Source organism: Acomys russatus, chromosome 21 (assembly GCF_903995435.1).
Source record: "Acomys russatus chromosome 21, mAcoRus1.1, whole genome shotgun sequence".
NCBI lineage: Eukaryota > Metazoa > Chordata > Mammalia > Rodentia > Muridae > Acomys > Acomys russatus.
Genome location: NC_067157.1, coordinates 17,398,770 through 17,417,204, shown reverse-complemented (window position 1 = coordinate 17,417,204; position 18,435 = coordinate 17,398,770). Strand labels below are relative to the sequence as shown.

At 41.7% G+C, this 18,435-nt stretch overlaps 1 pseudogene; it reads right to left on the bottom strand.

Moving 5' to 3' along the window:
• Positions 1-12,259: 12,259 nt before the first annotated feature.
• LOC127205406 (uncharacterized) lies at positions 12,260-12,410 on the bottom strand (annotated as a pseudogene).
• Positions 12,411-18,435: the final 6,025 nt, after the last annotated feature.

Below are 18,435 nucleotides of genomic sequence, written 5' to 3'. Positions count from 1 at the left end.
AATAGTAAGCGTGAATAAAATGCACTTCAGCTGGACCTGGCAGCAAACCTCAGTAGGAACATCTCTATTAAAACAGCATTTATGGTCATTTCAGGTGTCTTCCTTGAATAACTGGTTGGTTCAGTGCCCTCCTCCTTCACGTTTAGCTGAATTCCTTTTGAATGATTGAATGATTCTGGCATACAACAACTCAGTTCTGTGGCTGCACTTCCATGTCTGAGATATATATATATATACACACACTATTATTATATTTCTTTACAGAGACTGCTAAATCCAAATGTTCTAAAGCTCCATTGAGACAGGAAAAGAGAAAACAGCGATGAGAAACTGAGATAAGAGGTGGTGCTGGATAATTGATGTCAACTCAACACAAGAGTTATCTGAGAGGAGGGATTCTCAATTAAGAAAATGCCCCCATAAGATCAGGCAAGCAAGCCTGTAGGGCATTTTCTTAATTAGTGGTTGATGTGAGAGGACTGAGCCCATCGTGGGTGGTGCCACCCTTTGGCTGGTGGTCCTGGCTTTTGTAAGACAGCAGGCTGAGCAAGCCATGAGGAGCAAACCAGGAACCAACACCCCTCCATGGCTTCTGCATCAGCTCCTGCCTCCAGGCTCCTGCCCTGTTTGAGTTCCTGCCCTGACTTCCTGCAGTGATGGACTTTGATGTGGAAGTGTGAGCCAAACAAACTCTTTCCTCCCCAACTTCCTTTTGGACATTGTGTTTCATCAAAATGATAGTAATCCTAACTATTTCAAGGGGGGGGGAACTAATTCTGCTGGTGAAAAAAGACTTTATTATCTCACATCACAGATGAGCAGCACCTCTCAGATTCTGTGTTCTACACTCACTCTTAAATAGCATGTAAGAGGTGGGTAAACTGATGTCAAGGGTGCAAATATCATAGCAGTAAACCTGACACGGAATTAAACAGAAAAGATATGGGAAACCCATCCCCCCTCTTCCCTGCTACAAAAGTGCTGCTTGTTTCTTTGTCTCAAAATCTATTCTCCGTGACTTCTTATCAAATTGGAGTAGGGGTGGGAATACAGTCTGACTCTTAGTGGTGGCATATGGGTCTCTCGTCACAGCCACGGCCTTACAAGGCCATGCACAGTCAGTCGGTGGCCTGAGACGACTGCAAAATGCCCATTCGAGAGGTTTTCCTCCTATTACATCGACTGAGTAGTGCTGAAGACACACTAATTCTGATGAATTCCTTAAGGAAGCAAGTTGGCTATTAGCGCAACTTACACCTTTGTGGATAGTGTTGCTCATTTTTTTAACTCGTTTATCTCATGGAAAGATGTGCATTGTTTGGCCTAAAATCGAGACCTCAGAGCCATCTGGCATTTTGACTAATTTGTTCAGCATAGAGTAAACTTGTGCATCACAATGAGAATCACATTAGAGTCATGGTCCAGAAGTACCTGGGGCAAAATTGCTGAGGAGTTGCCTAGATTGTTTGTGGTGCTACAAATGCCAAGTGGCTCATATATCTTCTGTCATTTTCTTAATATCAGTCTTTCTCTCCTATGCCTTATTGAATCTAACACACGAACACAAAACACATATGCACACGTAAAAATACTGTCTTAGTAAATGTTCTATTGCCGTAAAGACCAAGGCAACTCATAAAAGAAAACATTTAGTTGAGGGTTGCTTATACTTTCAAAGATTTAGTTCGTGACCATTGTGGCAGGGACCATGGCAGCACACAGGCAGACACAGTGTTGAAGAAACAGCCAAGAGTTCTGCATCCAGATCCAGAGGAAGCACAAAGAGAAAGATGCAGGGCATAGCTTGGACTTTCGAAGCCTCAACTCCTCCCCCCGCCCCCCAGTGGCACACATCCTCTAATAAAAGCCACTTCTCCTAATCCTTCCTAGTACTGCCACTCTCTGATGACTAAATATTCAAATATACATTCCTATGGGTATCGGGTTTTTTTTTTTTTTTCTTCAAACTACTCTCTGGCCCCATAGGCTTCTGGCCATATCATAATTCAAAAAAGCATTCAGTCCAACTTGGAAAGTTCCCATAGCCTATCACAGTATCAACACTGCTTAAAAATTCAAAGTCTCTTTTGAGACTCATGCAATCTCTCAACTGGAATCCCCTATAAAATAAAAAAAATAAAAAATAAATTAAAAAAAAAAAGTCAAATACTTCCGGCATACAATGGCACAGGAGATACATCACCATTCCACAAGGGGTAGAAGGAGGAATCACAGTGAGAAAATACTGAACCAAAGCAAGCCTTGAAACAAGCCAAGAAAACTCCAAACTCTGCCTCTCCATGTCTGATGTCAAGCATTTTCAGATCTCCAACTCATTTCAGCTTTGTTGCCTGCAGCACAATTTTCTGTCTTGGGCTGGTTCCACTCTCTGTTATCAGCTCTGCTTGGCAGGTATCCCTCAGCGCTGGCCTCTCCAACATCTTGATGTCTCCAACACAATCCTGCCTTCAACTTCACAGCTTCACACAATGGCCTTTCTGGGCCTCCATGCCCCTGACACACATCTGGCCTCAGCAGCTTGCCTTAGCTGCAGAATGAGGTTCCATGATTCCTTTCATGCACTCTTGACTCTAAAGCCAGAACCACATGGCCAAAGCTGCCAAGTTCTGCTGTTTGCTGGGGCTGGAACTTGCCCCACTTGTTCAATTATATGTGTATCAGCTTTCTGTTGTAGGTTTCCTTCAATGCTTAGGTTTTTCTTTAATATCTTTTCACGAGTTGGAAGCTTACCTGGCTGTGGTCTTATCCTGAGCTCACCTCTCCATTTATTCCCATTGGCATCTGACTTTTCTTTAAACTGTATATTTCCTTGAGCACCAGAATTAGCTGCATTATACTTCCTGGTTCTCCTTTTCTCCTGAAACTGTACAATTTGTATTTTTTCCTTGATTAGCTTGTTCCCTTTCATTATAAATCTGCATAAGAGTGGCCACACAACACTGTAAATACTAGGCTGTCTTTAAATCTCCTCAACCAAAACTCTTCAATTTAACCTCAGGCAGTTTTTAGGACTAGTTCAAAAAGCAGCCATATTCTTTACCAAAATATAAGAACGGTCTCTAAGACACTTACTAATATGTTCCCCTCTAAAACTTCTTGAGCCCCAATGGTTCAAACTACTCTCAACACTGCCTTTCATGTTTCTACTCATATAATCCATTACGTCCTGCTCAATGCATTCAACTGCTTTCCTAATCAAAAAGTCTACATTCTCCCAACAATACCTTGCCTGTCATGGTAATATCTTGGTCTCTGGTACCAATTTCTATCTTAGTCACTGTCCTATCACTATAAGGAAACATTATGATCAAAGCAACTCTTATAGAAGAAAGAATTAAGGCTTGCTTACAGTTTCAGAGATTTAGCCCATTATCATCATGGCAGGGAGCATGGCGACACACAGGCAGACATGGTGCTGGAGAATAGGCTGAGAGCTGCTTCTACATGCGGATCTGTGGCAGCAGGAACAAAGGCACTGAGCCTGTCATGGGCTTTTAAAACCTCAAAGCCCACCTCTTGAGACATTTCCTCCAACAAGGCTGAGCCTACTCCAGTAAGGCCACACCTCTTAATCCTTTTCAAGTAGTGCCACTCACTGATGACTAAGCATCCAAATATATGAACCTATGGGGGACATTCTTATTCAAACCAACACACACACACACAATTGAATACATAGCTTCTAGATAATTTCAGGGTTTCCATTTATCCAATTAAACTCATTCATGAGAAAAGGAGAGAGATTTTTTTTTTTAGAAGATATAAAGAGAAAGAAAAAAAGGAGAACAGAATGGGTGTGCCATTACATCTAAATTGAAATTAAATTAATAAAATAACTGTGACATCAAGCAACAGAACATCCACAAACACTCATTCATCATCAGTTAAGATAGGTGGCAAATGATTATCATGGATATGATATGCACAAAACAGAGAAAGAAACAATAAGCAACAGGAGGCAAGATGTCACACATTTTACACTGTAATTTGGCTTGGTTATGCAAATTTTTATTTTGCATTATGGAAACTTGCTTCTCTGGGGTAAACTTAGACTTAGTGGGTTATAATTGGCTCTAGATAAAGAGGGTTTAAAAAAAGATATTAGTATTTTAGTAATTGCAGATGAGATTTAATTTTGCAGAACCAGACTATGCTTTAATGTTTTAAAAAATCTATGCTTTCTTAAATATATTTATTTATTTATTCATTTATTTATTTATTTAGAGACAGGGTTTCTCTGTGAAGCTTTGGCTGTCCTGAACTCACTTGGTAGACCAGGCTGGCCTTGAACTCATGGAGAGCTGTTTGTCTCTGCCTCCCAGAGTGCTGGGATTAAAGGTGTGTGCCACTGTTCCTGACAATTTTTTTTATTCATTGAGACAGGGTTTCTCTATGTAGCCTACCTCTGCTTCCCAAGTTCTGGGATTAAAAGCATCCACCAACAATGTCTGGCCAATATCTATGCATTTTTTTATAAAGTGTACTATTTTTAAAAGTATAATAGATAGCCAGGTTGTGGTGGTGCTCCCCTTTAATCCCAGCACTTGAGAGGCAGAAGCAGGCAAATCTCTGTGATGAGTTTGAGGCCAGCCTGGTAAATAAAGCTAGTTCCACAATAGCCAATACTACGAAGAAACCCTGCCTCAAAAAACCAAAAAATAATAAAAAAAAAAAAATTAAAATATAGTCAGTATATATCATCATAATGATATACAACTTTCTGTTAATAAATAATAAATGATGTTTTCTCAGTGCTAACCAAATAATTAGGTTCTGTGGATCATAATCACCTATACCATTATTTCATGAAAGATTTGGCTCTGTAGGATCAGTTACCTCAATGAGTGACGATCATTTTAATATATAAATATACAGCAAAATTGTCTGTTGATGGCTGGGGAACATGGCTGGTGAAGAAACTTATGTATCCTGTGTAATGGCCTTGGTTTGATCCTCAACGCTGAAAATAAGTGATGAGTGGTACCCAGCAGAAATCGTCCCTGCTTAAAGAACTATGTTACCCTTTATCTGCGAATAGAAATAAAACTAAAGTCTTATATAAAGCTCAATTATCATCTCTGACTTTATAACATCAACATCTCCCCATAAACAATTTAGTTCATAAAATATTAGTACAAAATACTGTGTCACTTGTATACTGACTTCTTGGCTAGCTAGGTAGAGTGTTATCATAGAAACAGGGGCCAAATACTTTCAGTTCCAATTTTAGTATTATTTCCTCAGTGAGTCAACTGTAAGCATTTCTCTCAAGCTTCCTGAACATTAATGCCTTAATCTACAAAAGTGGGAATTTTTGTAAGATTTTAATAAATTTTTTTTAAAAAGTTTTAAGGTATTTATACAATGGAATACTATTCAGCTACCAAAAACAAGGAAATCTTGATACTTGCAGACAAATGGTTGGAACTAGAAACGATCATTCTTTGTGAGATAACCCAGACCCACGCATGGTATATACTCATTTGTAAGTGGATATTAGCCCAACATAGATTTCATCTGAGAGACTCCACCCAGTGGAGGATCAGGACAGATACTAATACAAGCAGCCAGACTCTGGGCAAAGTGCTGCAAGTTGTATGGAAAAGTTGGGAGCTGGAAGGATGGGGGCTTGGTCGCTGGCTGGAGCTCCACAAGGAGACCACCAAGGCTGGTGGATCTGGTTGGGGGAGAAGAGGGCTGCACAAACTGATGGAATCTAGACCTCCTGTTCAGTTGTAGCTGATGGACAGCTCATTCTCCACTGGGGGAAGGGGACAGGCAGAGCTGGGCACTGCCTTTGACATGAACTCTGGTGCTTGTGCTCTGATCACTACCCCTTTGTGGAGAGACCCTGTGGGAACACAGAGGAAGGGTATGTAGGCTATCCATTTGAGACCTAATAGGCTGTGGTTAGATGGTGAGGGAAGAGGACCCCACCTGTCAGAGTTCTAGGGGAGGGGAATAGGGTGGAAGAGGGAAGGAGGTTGGGAACAGGAAGTTAAGAGCAAGGGGATAACAATCGGGATATAATCGAAATAAATTATAATAAATTAAAATTTAAAAAGAAATTGATTTTAGGGCTCATGTGGATCAATAAAGTAAATATAAGGAATTTAACATGAGAAGTATTCTTTGTTAAATGGTTGACCTGGGCATGTGGGTGAATAACATTGGTATTTTCTTCCCTCTGAACAATTCTAAAAGATGATTCATATCTTGGAAAGAAGCCAATACAGTGATTCTTTAGGAAAATGAAACACATATGAAATGAAGTACATTATGGTCTAAAAATATAACCCAATAGTTGGAAACTTGCCCAGCATGTGCAAAGCCCTGGGTTCAATCCTCAGTGCCAGAACACAATATTTGGGGCCAGATCTTAAAGTTTATACTTGTAATCTCAGCACTTGCAAAGTGGTGCCAGTAAAAAAAAAAGGGGGGGGGGTCCAAGGCCAGAGTGATAAATGAGACCCTGTCTCAAAAAGGCAACTGAGCACATTACAAGCCCTGTATGTATCCTGTCTTTGTCCTGAGGCACCTGAAAATCAAAGTGAAGAGATGAAACAATTCCAATGGGAGACGTGGCAGAGATAGAGCTGAAACTTGGAGTTAGTGAGGTAAATAAGAAATCCCAAACAGCAACAAAAACCACCAGACATATAAGACCAAATCTCTGTAGACTCCCCTCAAAGCCAACTTTGTTTTATAAAAAGTTAATGTAACTTTTTAAATTCATATTTTGAAAATTTTATATCTATGTTATGTGTTCTGACTCTTCTATTCCATCCCCTCCAGCTCCTCCCAGACCCCCCTCCCCCCACCGCCATGCAGGCAGACATGGTGCTGGAGAGGTAGCTGAGAGCTCCACATCCAAATACACAGGCAGCAAGAGAAGAGAGAGACTGAGCCTTGCATGAGCTTTTGAAACTTCAAAGCCTACCCCTCTGTGACACACTTCCTCCAGGAAGGCCACATCTACTCCAGTGAGGCCACACCTCCTAATCCTTTTAATCCTTTAAAATGGTTTCACTCCCTGATGACTAAGCATTCAAAAATGTGAGCCTATGTGCACTATTCTTATTCAAATCACCATATCCCATCATGTTCCTTTCTCAATTTCATGTCTGCTTGAATATACATACAGAGAGAGAAAGAGAGAGAGAGAGAGAGAGAGAGAGAGAGAGAGAGAGAGAGAGAGAAAGTCTACTGAGTCCAAATGAGTCCAATTAGTGCTGCCAGTATGCCTATGGGTGTGGAACATACTCAACCTATCAGGGTCTATACCCCTGAAGAAATCCAATTCACCTCTTCACAGAAACCATTAACAGTCAATAGCTCCTCAGTTAGTGTGGTACTTCATGAGCCCCTTTCTCATCCATTTGGAATGTTGACTGGCTTGTATCATGTGCATATCTGGGCCAGGCAACCACAGATGCTGTGAATTACTGAGTGCAATGTGCCTTTTGTGTCCAAAAAGCACTGTTTCTCAAGAGTCCTCCCTGATCTGTGGCTCTTACATTCTTTCTGCCCCCTCCTCCTGAATATTCCCTACTCTGGGGAGAGGGTATGTGACATAATGTTTCATGTTTGGCTGAGTACTTTAAAGATACTTATTATCTGCATTCAAAGTCAACTTGTAGGTTGAATCTGTGTATTGCAGAATTCTGAGGACCACTCAAAGAAAGCTCCCCAAATGCTGTCAAGACTCCTCAACTTCTACTCTGCCAAATGTGTGAGATGCTCTTAGTGTGCTAACATAAAGGTTTGAGGAATCTCTAACATAAGCATTGATATCTAGTATGAATACCTCTTAGTTGTTAATTTAGTTAATAAATTTAGTTTTATTTTGCTTAATAAAAAGTGGAAAAGCCTGAGAAGGAATTTGCTAAACAGAGATTTTAGAAGCAGCAAACCAATGTAAGGTCAGAGTTAGCTTACAAACTGGCACTTAGGTCCAGCCATTGTAGAGCACTGCTAAATCCCAGACATTTAATAGAGGCATAGGGGAAGGCATACACTAGATATCTAGGTAGGATGGACCATGCCATAGCATTAAGGGCTATGCTTCAGGACTAAGGATAAAACACCTCTAATAGAGTTTTAGCCTAAACCAGACATGATAAAGATGGTGTGCTAGCCCTTAGATTGCCTTCCAGTTTAAATCTTAATGCTTTTTAAGGAAAAAAAAAATATATATATATATATATGTATATATATATATATATATATATATATATATATATATATATATATATATATATATATATACTATCATTCAAAATCCCATGATAACCAAGCGGGATTTATCCTACAAATGTAAGACTATTTTAACATCTCGCAATCAGTTCATATAAACATCTATCTCATTAATAGAATAAAGAACAAAATCATCATGAACATCAGCAAAAATCGACATCTATGGCTGGTCAAATAGCTGAAGGAGGGGACCCAGGGTTGGGGAGCTAGAGTGATGGCTCCATGGATAAAGGCACTCTCCATCAAGTCTGATGACCTGAGTCCAGTCCTTAGGACCACCATGGTAGAAGTAGAGAACCAACTGCTACAAGTCCTCTGAACTCCACAGGCATATATATGTGAGCACACACACACAAACACACACACACACACACACACACACACACACACACACGAGCATTTGCAATTAGATAGATGATAGATTAGATGGGTAGGTGATAGATAGATGGTAGATAGATAGATAGACAGATAGATAGATAGATAGATAGATAGATGACAGACAGATGATAGAGATTGATAGATAATAGAAGATAGATAGATAATAATAGATAGATAAATGATAGAGATAGAATAAATGCAATAAATTTTTTTAAAGATTATAAAAGAAAATCATTTTAATTTCTATTTTATTTGTTTGTTTGCTTTTCAAGACAGGGTTTCTCTGTGTAGCCATGGCTGTCCTGTACTTGCTTTTGTAGACCAAGCTGGCCTTGAACTCACAGAGACTCCCCCAGCCTCTACCTCATTGAGTGCTGAGATTACAGGCATGTGCCACCTCGCCCAGTTTAAGAATTCTAATTTCTATTTACAAAAACAAATAAACCAACCTAGAGTAAAATTCACATTTAAATGTCCGAAACAAGCTAAAAATATCTGCTCTTACCACTGCTACACAACACAGTACTAGAATACCTCATCAGTTTTAAGTGAGTTCAAGTGCAGGTACCCTTGGAAGCCAGAGGAATCTTCTTGAATAATAGATAGTTGTGAGGCACTGGATGTGGGTGCTGAAAAATAAACTCAGTTCTTCAACAACAGCAATAAACATTCAAGTGCTGGGCCATGTCTCTATTCTCCCAGGAAGTAATTCAAATATCTTACAACTGCAGCAACTAGGGGCTCAAATATGTTAAGATTGAACACCTGAAAATGAAGGCTGGAATTTAATGTATCTTCATCTTTTATCTCCATGCCTAGATATCCAGAATATTACTGCACGAGCTATATAGTTTCCATAAAAGAGAAAACAAATTACAGAAAGTACAAAAGGTGTTACAATGGCATAGTTTGCTTCCGCAAACACTTTTGTGATCCATCTCATACCAAGTCTTCGGCAAATTTCCTTGGGTTCTTTCAAATCAGGGCAGTGTTTCAGCATGTACTCAACCTTGTCTTCCACTTGCAAGTCATTTCAGAGCCGGGCAGTGGTGGCACACACCTTTAATCCCAGAACTCGGAGGCAGAGGCAGGAGGATCTCTGCGAGTTGAAGGCCAGCCTGGTCTACAGAGCAAGCCCAGGACAGCCAAGGCTATTATAAAGAAACCCTGTCTCGAAAAGATAGAAAAACAAAAAACAAAAACAAACCAAAACAAAAGTGAAAAAGCGAGTCGGTGATGACTATCACAGGATCTGCTGGAGTATCCACTGACTTGGTATAAAGAATCTAACTTGTCTCTTTCACACCGTCCACCTTCTGTACTTTCACCAATTTCTTCATTTTCCTGCTCAAAGGTGGGGTCTTCTTTCTACTGAACTCTCTGCTGGGTCGCCACTAACCTTGGTTTTGGTTTTGGTTTCCACTTGCAAATTAAAAATGAAGTGTATCCTTTCAGATCAATACAGAAGATTTTTCTTTTTCCTTTTAGGCTTATGCAAGCCAATGGGCTGTTGAAAATCAATGAGAGTAAGTCATTGCCTACTGTATACCTTTCAGCATTGAACTGTAAACATTAAATAGGTGAGTGGCCTACCTTTAAACCAGCAATGATTTCTCTTGTATTTTAAGCTCTTTTTATCTTTAAAACTCTTCTACCTACTTTTCTAATAAATCTGCAAAAAATTAGGTCTGTGTTGTGGGTTTTTGCTTACCCAGAACAAGGCTTCACCTTCTGGACAGTGTCTAAGGGTAGAGGAGAAATAACATGCAAGGAGATATCGCCTGAACAATATGCTGCCAACCGAAGTTAGGAAAATGTCAACAACAACAAAAAGTCCAATAGCTTCCTTAACAAGTAATACAGTTGACTTTTTATATAAACAGAAATTGTTCCTGTGAACTCTGGATATCTTGCACGTTTTTATTGTCCTACACATAAAAATGGCCTCATTCACATAGGAGGTTAATAATAATTCATTTTACTCATATGATTTACACATCTTATTACCTAACCTTCATAACAAAGACACATGCAATATACTTGTTATTTTTATTTTTAATATTCATTTCTTATTTTGAGCAATATTTTAGACATTTATTGGCTCTTCATAAATTTTAGATCGTGTATGCAACCCCACTTATCTGCCCCTCCCTTCATACCCCTCCCTCCACCCTTACAAGCTCCCCTCCAACAGAGAGAAAAAAAAATCTCTTTGTGGAAGCTGTAGTGTGTCACAGTGTGCCCCATAATATTCCCTTTTGTCCACATTTCTTTGTTTGCAAATGTGCATTGCAATGAGTCATTGGTCTGGTATGAAACCTCTGGCTTCTGCTACTGTATCAGTACTGGAACCTCACTGGGACTCTTCTTGCATAACTTTTTGTTGCCCTGTGTCATGGAGATCCTGTAAATTTGGATCTACAGGACTGGCCTCTTCATACACTCCAGCAGTTCATCAATGGGGTACATGTTAGGGTGGGCCAAGCCTGGACCTGGGCCTGAGAAGTTTTTGAGATAGTCAGCCCACTGGCTCTCCTACACCCATACCCTTGCGGACAGCTCACCTGCAATCCTCACAACCAGGGCAACTCTACAAGGTGCAGTTGCCTGCTCTCCTGAGTGCTGCAGCTGGTGAGGGGCAGGGACAGCTCTCCTGCTCCCATGACCCCAGGTCCAGGTCTCCCACCTGCCACAAGTGGCAAGAGGGGAGAGGGAGGAGGGTATCTCTCCCTCATCCATTCCACTACAAGGGAGATACATGGCAGGGCTAGCTCACCCAAGTACTGCAGCTGGCTAGGAGCTGGGTCAGCTCTCCTGCTCTCATACCTATAGGGCCAGCTCTCCTGAGATGCGCAGGCGAGAAGTGGGGGATCAGTTTTACACAGCCCTCAGACACCAACATGTCCCTGGTGGCAGCTCAGACCAGGGATGTACACCTGGCCTTTGGTGGCAACAGACCCTGCTGCTGGAGAGCCATAGACCAAGATGTGGTCCCTGGTGGCAACACAGGCTGGAACCCTACCATGGGCCTAGGTGGCATCAATGGCTACTCACATCAGGCTGTTCATCACTTCCCCCTAGTTCTTCCTCTCTTCATTGTGCCCACACCCTTCCGTTTCTTTCTCTTTCATTTCTCCATCACTTACCTGCTCCTCTTAGTGGTACCCTGGGTCTCTGAATGTCTGGGGTCATCTCAGGAGTGGCCTCAGGAATGCTATGCCTCATTTGTGCATTATAGCACTGGGCAGGGGTCATCTCAAGCATGGTCTGCCCTCACTCCAGGTCTGCACAGCACTGGACTCATGTCAGGCTAGCTCCCTGTCTGGGCCCCCAAAGCATCAGTCTAGTGGCTGTCTTAAGCTTACTCCTAGCTGGCCCACCCAAGTGGCTCCTTGCAAGGGTCCTCTATCTTTGGCTCATTCTTAAGAAGGGTGGGGGTGAGGGGTACAGTCCCAGGTAGGTTCTTCTAGTATCTGGCTTGCTCTACATCCTGGGACCCCATCCTGGCCTTCCTGGCACTGGACTAGTGGTTGTCTCAGGTTAGCTCCCTGTCCAGGGCCCTGGCACTGGTCTGGAGGTCATCTCAGGTTTGTTTTTCTCACGGAATGTTAGGCTACTAATCATTCAGATGTTTACAGATCAGAATACTGAGCATAAACATAACCTCTCTCCTCTCCGCCACCTACTAACTAATGCACATGTGACACAGCACCACACACACACACACACACACCTGCAATGCCTCTAGGAGCAGCTTGAACAATTTCAAAATGCACATCATCACAAAAATTCCAAAATAAGTTTCAGTTTGAGTATCTTGTTTATGGGAAGTTTCTACCGCTAATGGGAAAGGAAGTATGGCACACACAGTGTTGCATCTGTAAAGGAGCTCACCAAGGAGAACTGGCATGGCAGAGAATACTGTATACCAGACATGATCTAGAATCAAGAAAGAGAGAAGCAGCTGGGCATATCTGTAAGGGGTTATAGAGATTACACGCACTGAAATGAGAAAGGCCCAGCATGACTGTGAATAGCCCTATTGCATGGGCTGGATTCCTGGATTGCATAAAAAATGACAAATCAAGCTGAGTACCAATATTCACCTCTCTCTGCTTCTTCACTGCAAGCAAAATATGGCCATCCTCTTCAATCTTCTGCTTCTGTGACCTCATGATGGACTCCTTCCCTCGGCCCATAAACCGTAATCCCTTTTTTCCTTAAACTGCTACTTACCAAGAATTTTTCCCAGCTGGGCGTGGTGGCACACACCTTTAATCCCAGCACTCGGGAGGCAGAGGCAGGCAGATCTCTGTGAGTTCGAGGCCAGCCTGCTCTATAGAGAGGCTAATATGAATAATTTCAATCCTTGTGTGTTTTTTTTTTTTTTCTTCTTCTTCTTCTTTTCAGGAGAAGAAGTGAAGTAATTTAAAACAATTATTTTAGTTTGCTTTAGTCTTGGCAAACTTTGCAAACTTTTTATACATGTCTTGTATCATTTATTATTCCTCTTTGGTGTCCTGCGTGTTTGCTAGTCTAGGGCAGGGTTCCTCCAGTTACAATAACTATGACAGAGAAAGAGGAAGATGATTAAAAACTGACCTCACATAATAAAACCTGAATTTATTTCACGGCAAACACTTAAGAGGTGAGAATAAGTCAAAGGGTCTAATGCATAAAAGTGAGTTTTTTTTTTTAAACTGTTCCTGCTTTCAGATCATTCTTAGTTTAGTGAGGAAAATTGTATAACCAATGAGACGCAACACGGAAACGGTAAGTGCAAGAATAAACGGTTGAGACACTTGCTTTTTGAGAAGATTGAGGAAGTGGGGAGGCAGGAAGGGTTTCTCTGAGGACCTGATCTGATGCTGATGGTAGAATTTTACCTGGTAGAGAGGCGAGAAGTCAACAGCAGACAGACAACAAAGGCAGAAGTAGCCAAATTAGCAAAGACATGACTGAAGCTGACACATATGTGGCATACCAGAGTATGAAAGTGGAGCTAGTAAGAAGTTTACTTAGAATGTGTTTCCCAGAGTTCGGCCATTTTAAAAACAAATTGCACCACTGTTTATTTAACATAATATTTAAATGACTCTCTGAAACATAAATGCCTAGTTTAGTTCCATATTAAGCAATAATATCCATGAAATCACACATCTGAAGTGCTAATTGCGTGGTTTTAATATCCATTAAACAAAAATAAGTAGTATAATTGTACAAATGCTCCCACTAGCACCACTTACAGTTGTCTCTCATGGCCCCGGGGGCCAGCACTCTGCTAGCCGGGAAGCCTTGCTTGGCAGCTTTTGTGAACTGTGGAGGAAGGTGGGGGACAGCTCTTTCTTATGAGATCATTCGCTTATAAAGCAGTGGATTTCTGCTGGAAGCAAGCAGATAGTGATGAAAATGCCAACGTGAGTGACCAGAGAGAAAGCTGGCTCAGTCAGGTGAAAAGAAAAAAGGGATCACATGATTGCACAGAGGGAAAAGCACTTGGTCACAGGAGTCTAGCAGGAAAAAACGAACTCCACACAGAAGGGAGAAGAGCTGAGAGTATGGAAGAGTAGTGGGAGGAGGGGATGGAAAGACCTGGAGGGGTCAGGAGCTCCACAGAGAGATCACAAAAGCCAGCAGATCTGGATCCAGGGCCCCTGCACAACCAAGGACAATGCATGATGCGTGCATATACCTAGACCCCTGTTCAGATGTAGCTGATGGACAGCTCATGCTCCATGTGTGTGGGGAGGGAGGGGACTGCCTCTGACATGAACTCTGGTGCCTGCGATTTGATCACTGCCATTTGGTGAAGTGGCCTTAGGGGCACACAGAGGAAGGGGAAGCAGCCTACCCTGATGAGATCTAAGAGATTATGATCAGACAGTGGTGGAGGAGGCCCCCCTATCAGAGGTCTGGGGGAGGGTACTAGGGCAGAAGAGGGAGGGTGAGTGGTAACTGGAAGATAAAAGCAAGGAGATCACAATCAGGGATGCAATGTTAATAAATTATAATTAAAAAATAAATAAACTTACCTTTCACTTCAGCAGTCACACTAGCCACATGTCAGGCACTCAACAGTCACGGGACTAGTGGTTACTGCACAAAACAGAGAAAATATAGGGCATGTTCATCGCTGCAGAAAATCCCTTCTTTTCCATCTGTTTTTAGTTGTAGTTGCAACCAAAATGTATATAGTTAAGACATATAATATGGTACGCTTAAAAATTTATAGAGATTGCAGAATAATTCCCACTGTCAAGCTAATTAGCAGAACCAGCACCTCATGGTTGCCATGTTTATAGGCTTTGGGAGTACATAAGAGACTTGTTATCTTTGCAAATCTTAAGTTGTATAATATAGCCTTATAATACAGCTACCATGCGGCACATTAGATACCCAAGGGTATTCATGCTATATTGTTTCATCATTGTTCCTATGAGCAACACCTCCTCACCAAACAACACTGTGTTGGACAAATAGGATGTGAGGAACTAGCATTGCCAAACTACACTGCTTTAAGGAGAAGATCCCCCAAATGACACTGGAAGAGGCACATTTCACTCAGCATGGAAACTAAACAACAGTGGCCTGATTGAGAGGGAAATACGATTTTCTGTAGCCAGGAAAAGGCGGCAGGAGCATTGGATGGTTATCTTGAGCTTGCTCGGTTGCGGGGAGATGTGGAACACTACACAACGAGAAAATTTCCCAGCCTTTCATGCTGCTGCTAGAAACCCATGAAGAAGCTTCCCCCAGATGAAAAGAACAAAACAGAAGAAGGAAGGTTCTAAGTTAGGGCTGTGCCTACTGAAGGCTATGCCTCCAGAACTCCAGATTCCTACCTAGGGCCACCCTACATCCCTGACGAGCCTACCAACCAGCACAGATGTTCATACTGTTCATCCTAAATTAAGATTTCTCTCCTGGACACACCCTTCCTCTGACTATTCCACTCAGCCTCCAGGAAGCACTTGTATACGTCTCTTATTTCCGTTTACTGTGACCACGTAATCACTTCTTCTGAGCCTGGACTTTCTGTCAGTAAGAATGGAATCATAATATCTGCAGAAAATACTGAATTAAGAGACCGTGCACAGGGAACGCTTAGTAGAAACAGAAAATTACAATAAATATCTGGAACACGTGTCACAGGTCTGTCCCTATCTTTTTGTTTTTGCACAGCTTGCAGTGCTGAGGCCCACCAGTGTCCTCATCTGTGGTGACTCAGTTACCCAAAGATCAGAACATCCCTGGGAGGGACACTGGGATATTTAAGTTTCTTACAAAATACAAGGTATGGCTCAAAAACTGAAGAAACTTGAATAGAAACTAAACTGTCTCAACGTCCAGTCATCAGTAAGAATAATGGCTGCTTCAAAATAAAACAAAACAACAAAATGAAACAAAAACCTCTGAAGTCTTCCTCCCCTAATTTAATGTTGGTTGCTTGGTTGTCACCTGTTGTGTGACCTGTCCTGTTCTATCTAGTGCATCAGCAAGGGCCCAGATGGCCTTGAGGCTTTTGTCTCAAGTCAGGAGGTTGAGGAAGAAGCTGGCCGTCTTGGAAATTCACCGTGGCCCCTCTCCTTATCTGTCGGCCTACCAGGGAGTCTGTCTAACTTTCTCTCTCACTACCGTGCCTGGATTTTATTTTATACAGGTCCTGGAAAGTGAACTCAGCGTCTTACCAAGTGAGCCACCATGTGCAGAAAGTGCTACCATGGTCCTTGTGCTAGAGTTTACTTCAGTTTTGGCTAAAGAACTTCTCAGCATATAATCTGTATAGATGTATTCACTGGAACTTTGAATGTTTTAAGTAAGATGATCTCCCTGAGCATTCACTACATCAATGCACAGAACCAAAAAGGAGGTGTATACAAGCCTAAGACTGCTACTTAAGATGCTACACAGGACCTGCAAAATCCAAAAGGCATTTCCCTCGGTTTACTCCAGACAAAGCCACGAGAGTCCCGAATGATATCGAGGAGCCAGACAGCTTCACTACTCCCCACTGCTTAATCACTGGGTAGGATAAAAAAACAAACAAAAAAACAAAAACAAAAACAAAACAAAACAAACAAAAAAAAAGCAACAACAACAAAAAAACCCTAGATTAGAAAACCAGGCAAGTTGCCATCTCTGCCTTGCTGGGGACATTTACACGGGAAGCCAGAGCCTTTCCTCCACTTCAGTCTCCCTTGGCACCTCTTTCCACTGTCACAGAGCTTCCCCTAAAGAAACAAAGTGTGAGGAAAAGGAAGGGAACGAATGTGATAGAAGGCAGGTGGGAAGAATGAAAGGATACACAGGGCCATGTTTGGGTGCTTGGTTACTTACGGTAAGGATGAAAGGATACACAGGGCCATGTTTGGGTGCTTGGTTACTTACGGTAAGGATGAAAGGATACACAGGGCCATGTTTGGGTGCTTGGTTACTTACGGTAAGGATGAAAGGATACATAGGGCCATGTTTGGGTGCTTGATGATAGAAAGAGTTAGTGACAGCATTTGGAGACTGAAGTTCTTGTCTATGCCACTTACTCAGGGTTTGGAACTGGGAAAGGTCACACAAACTACTGAAGGAAATCTGTTAGAGATCTGAAATGTGGCACTTAATAGGATGCTATCCAAGTCTACTTCAGAGAAGAACTTTTTAACTACTGCCCAAGGGCAAGGAGAATTGAGACAACAGTTACTGATAATATCCATCTGTTGGCCAGTATTGGCTTAGGATTTAACTCTCTTTAGAAGATAAGAATTTTTAAAAATGTAATTGTAGACAGATCAGGAATATTAACTTTAAGCAACAGAAACTATATCTATCTGAAGCAAAAAAGGGGGGGTGGAGGCTATCTATTGATTTGTTCATTAAACTGCCAACCGAGGTCTCAGGAAGGATTGTGGATAACCTCTTGCTCACTGTGTGCTGGATTCACTGGACCCCTCCTTGCACTCTAATAGGAGAAGTCTTTCCTTCATCAATTTTCCCCCATGCTCTGCACAGGGCAGCTAGCCGATGAGCACAGATACCTGGGCACCAATCTACTTCAAACACCTCACTTCCGCCTCTCATTTTCTTCACAAAAGACTTATGCAAAATATACTTTCTTCCCCATAGGACCTGACCAGTATCAAAGGATATGATCATCTTACCAAAGTGTCAAGACGCCTCCTCCTCCTGTGGCACCATTGCTACACAATCAAGCCTGCCAAGAAAACAGAGGTAGGCAGAGACAAATAGCCTGACTAAATGACTGGGTAGGACCCCCTCAGTCAGGACAGTCTCATTACATGTGGAGAAAACTAATGTTCCCAAACAAATCCCATATGGGCAGGATGATTGTAATTACTAATGTGTCACCACTTAAAAAGTAATTAGGGTGTTTTCTAGAATAAAAAGTCAAATCCTTAAAAAAAATGTTCTTTTCTCATCACCAGAACTGAATAAATATCTGTTAGATGACAAGATAAAGGAGATAATAAGATGTTGGTTTACTGATCATTATGGAAGTTTGGGAGTGTTCTTTGCAGTTTTGTTGTTGTGGACAAACTCAGTGAATGAGCAGTGGGAGCATAAAGTTAAAAAGTCATTTTTTTCTCAAAGACTTTGGTGTTTCACCTTATTTCATAACACACCTACACATGCAGAGAGAGAGAGAGAGAGAGAGAGAGAGAGAGAGAGCAAGAGAGAGAGAGAGAGAGAGGGATGGAGGGAGGGAAGCAAACAGACAGACAAACCTATCCTCCTCACCCACAGAGACAATACTTGCTTTAAACTGAA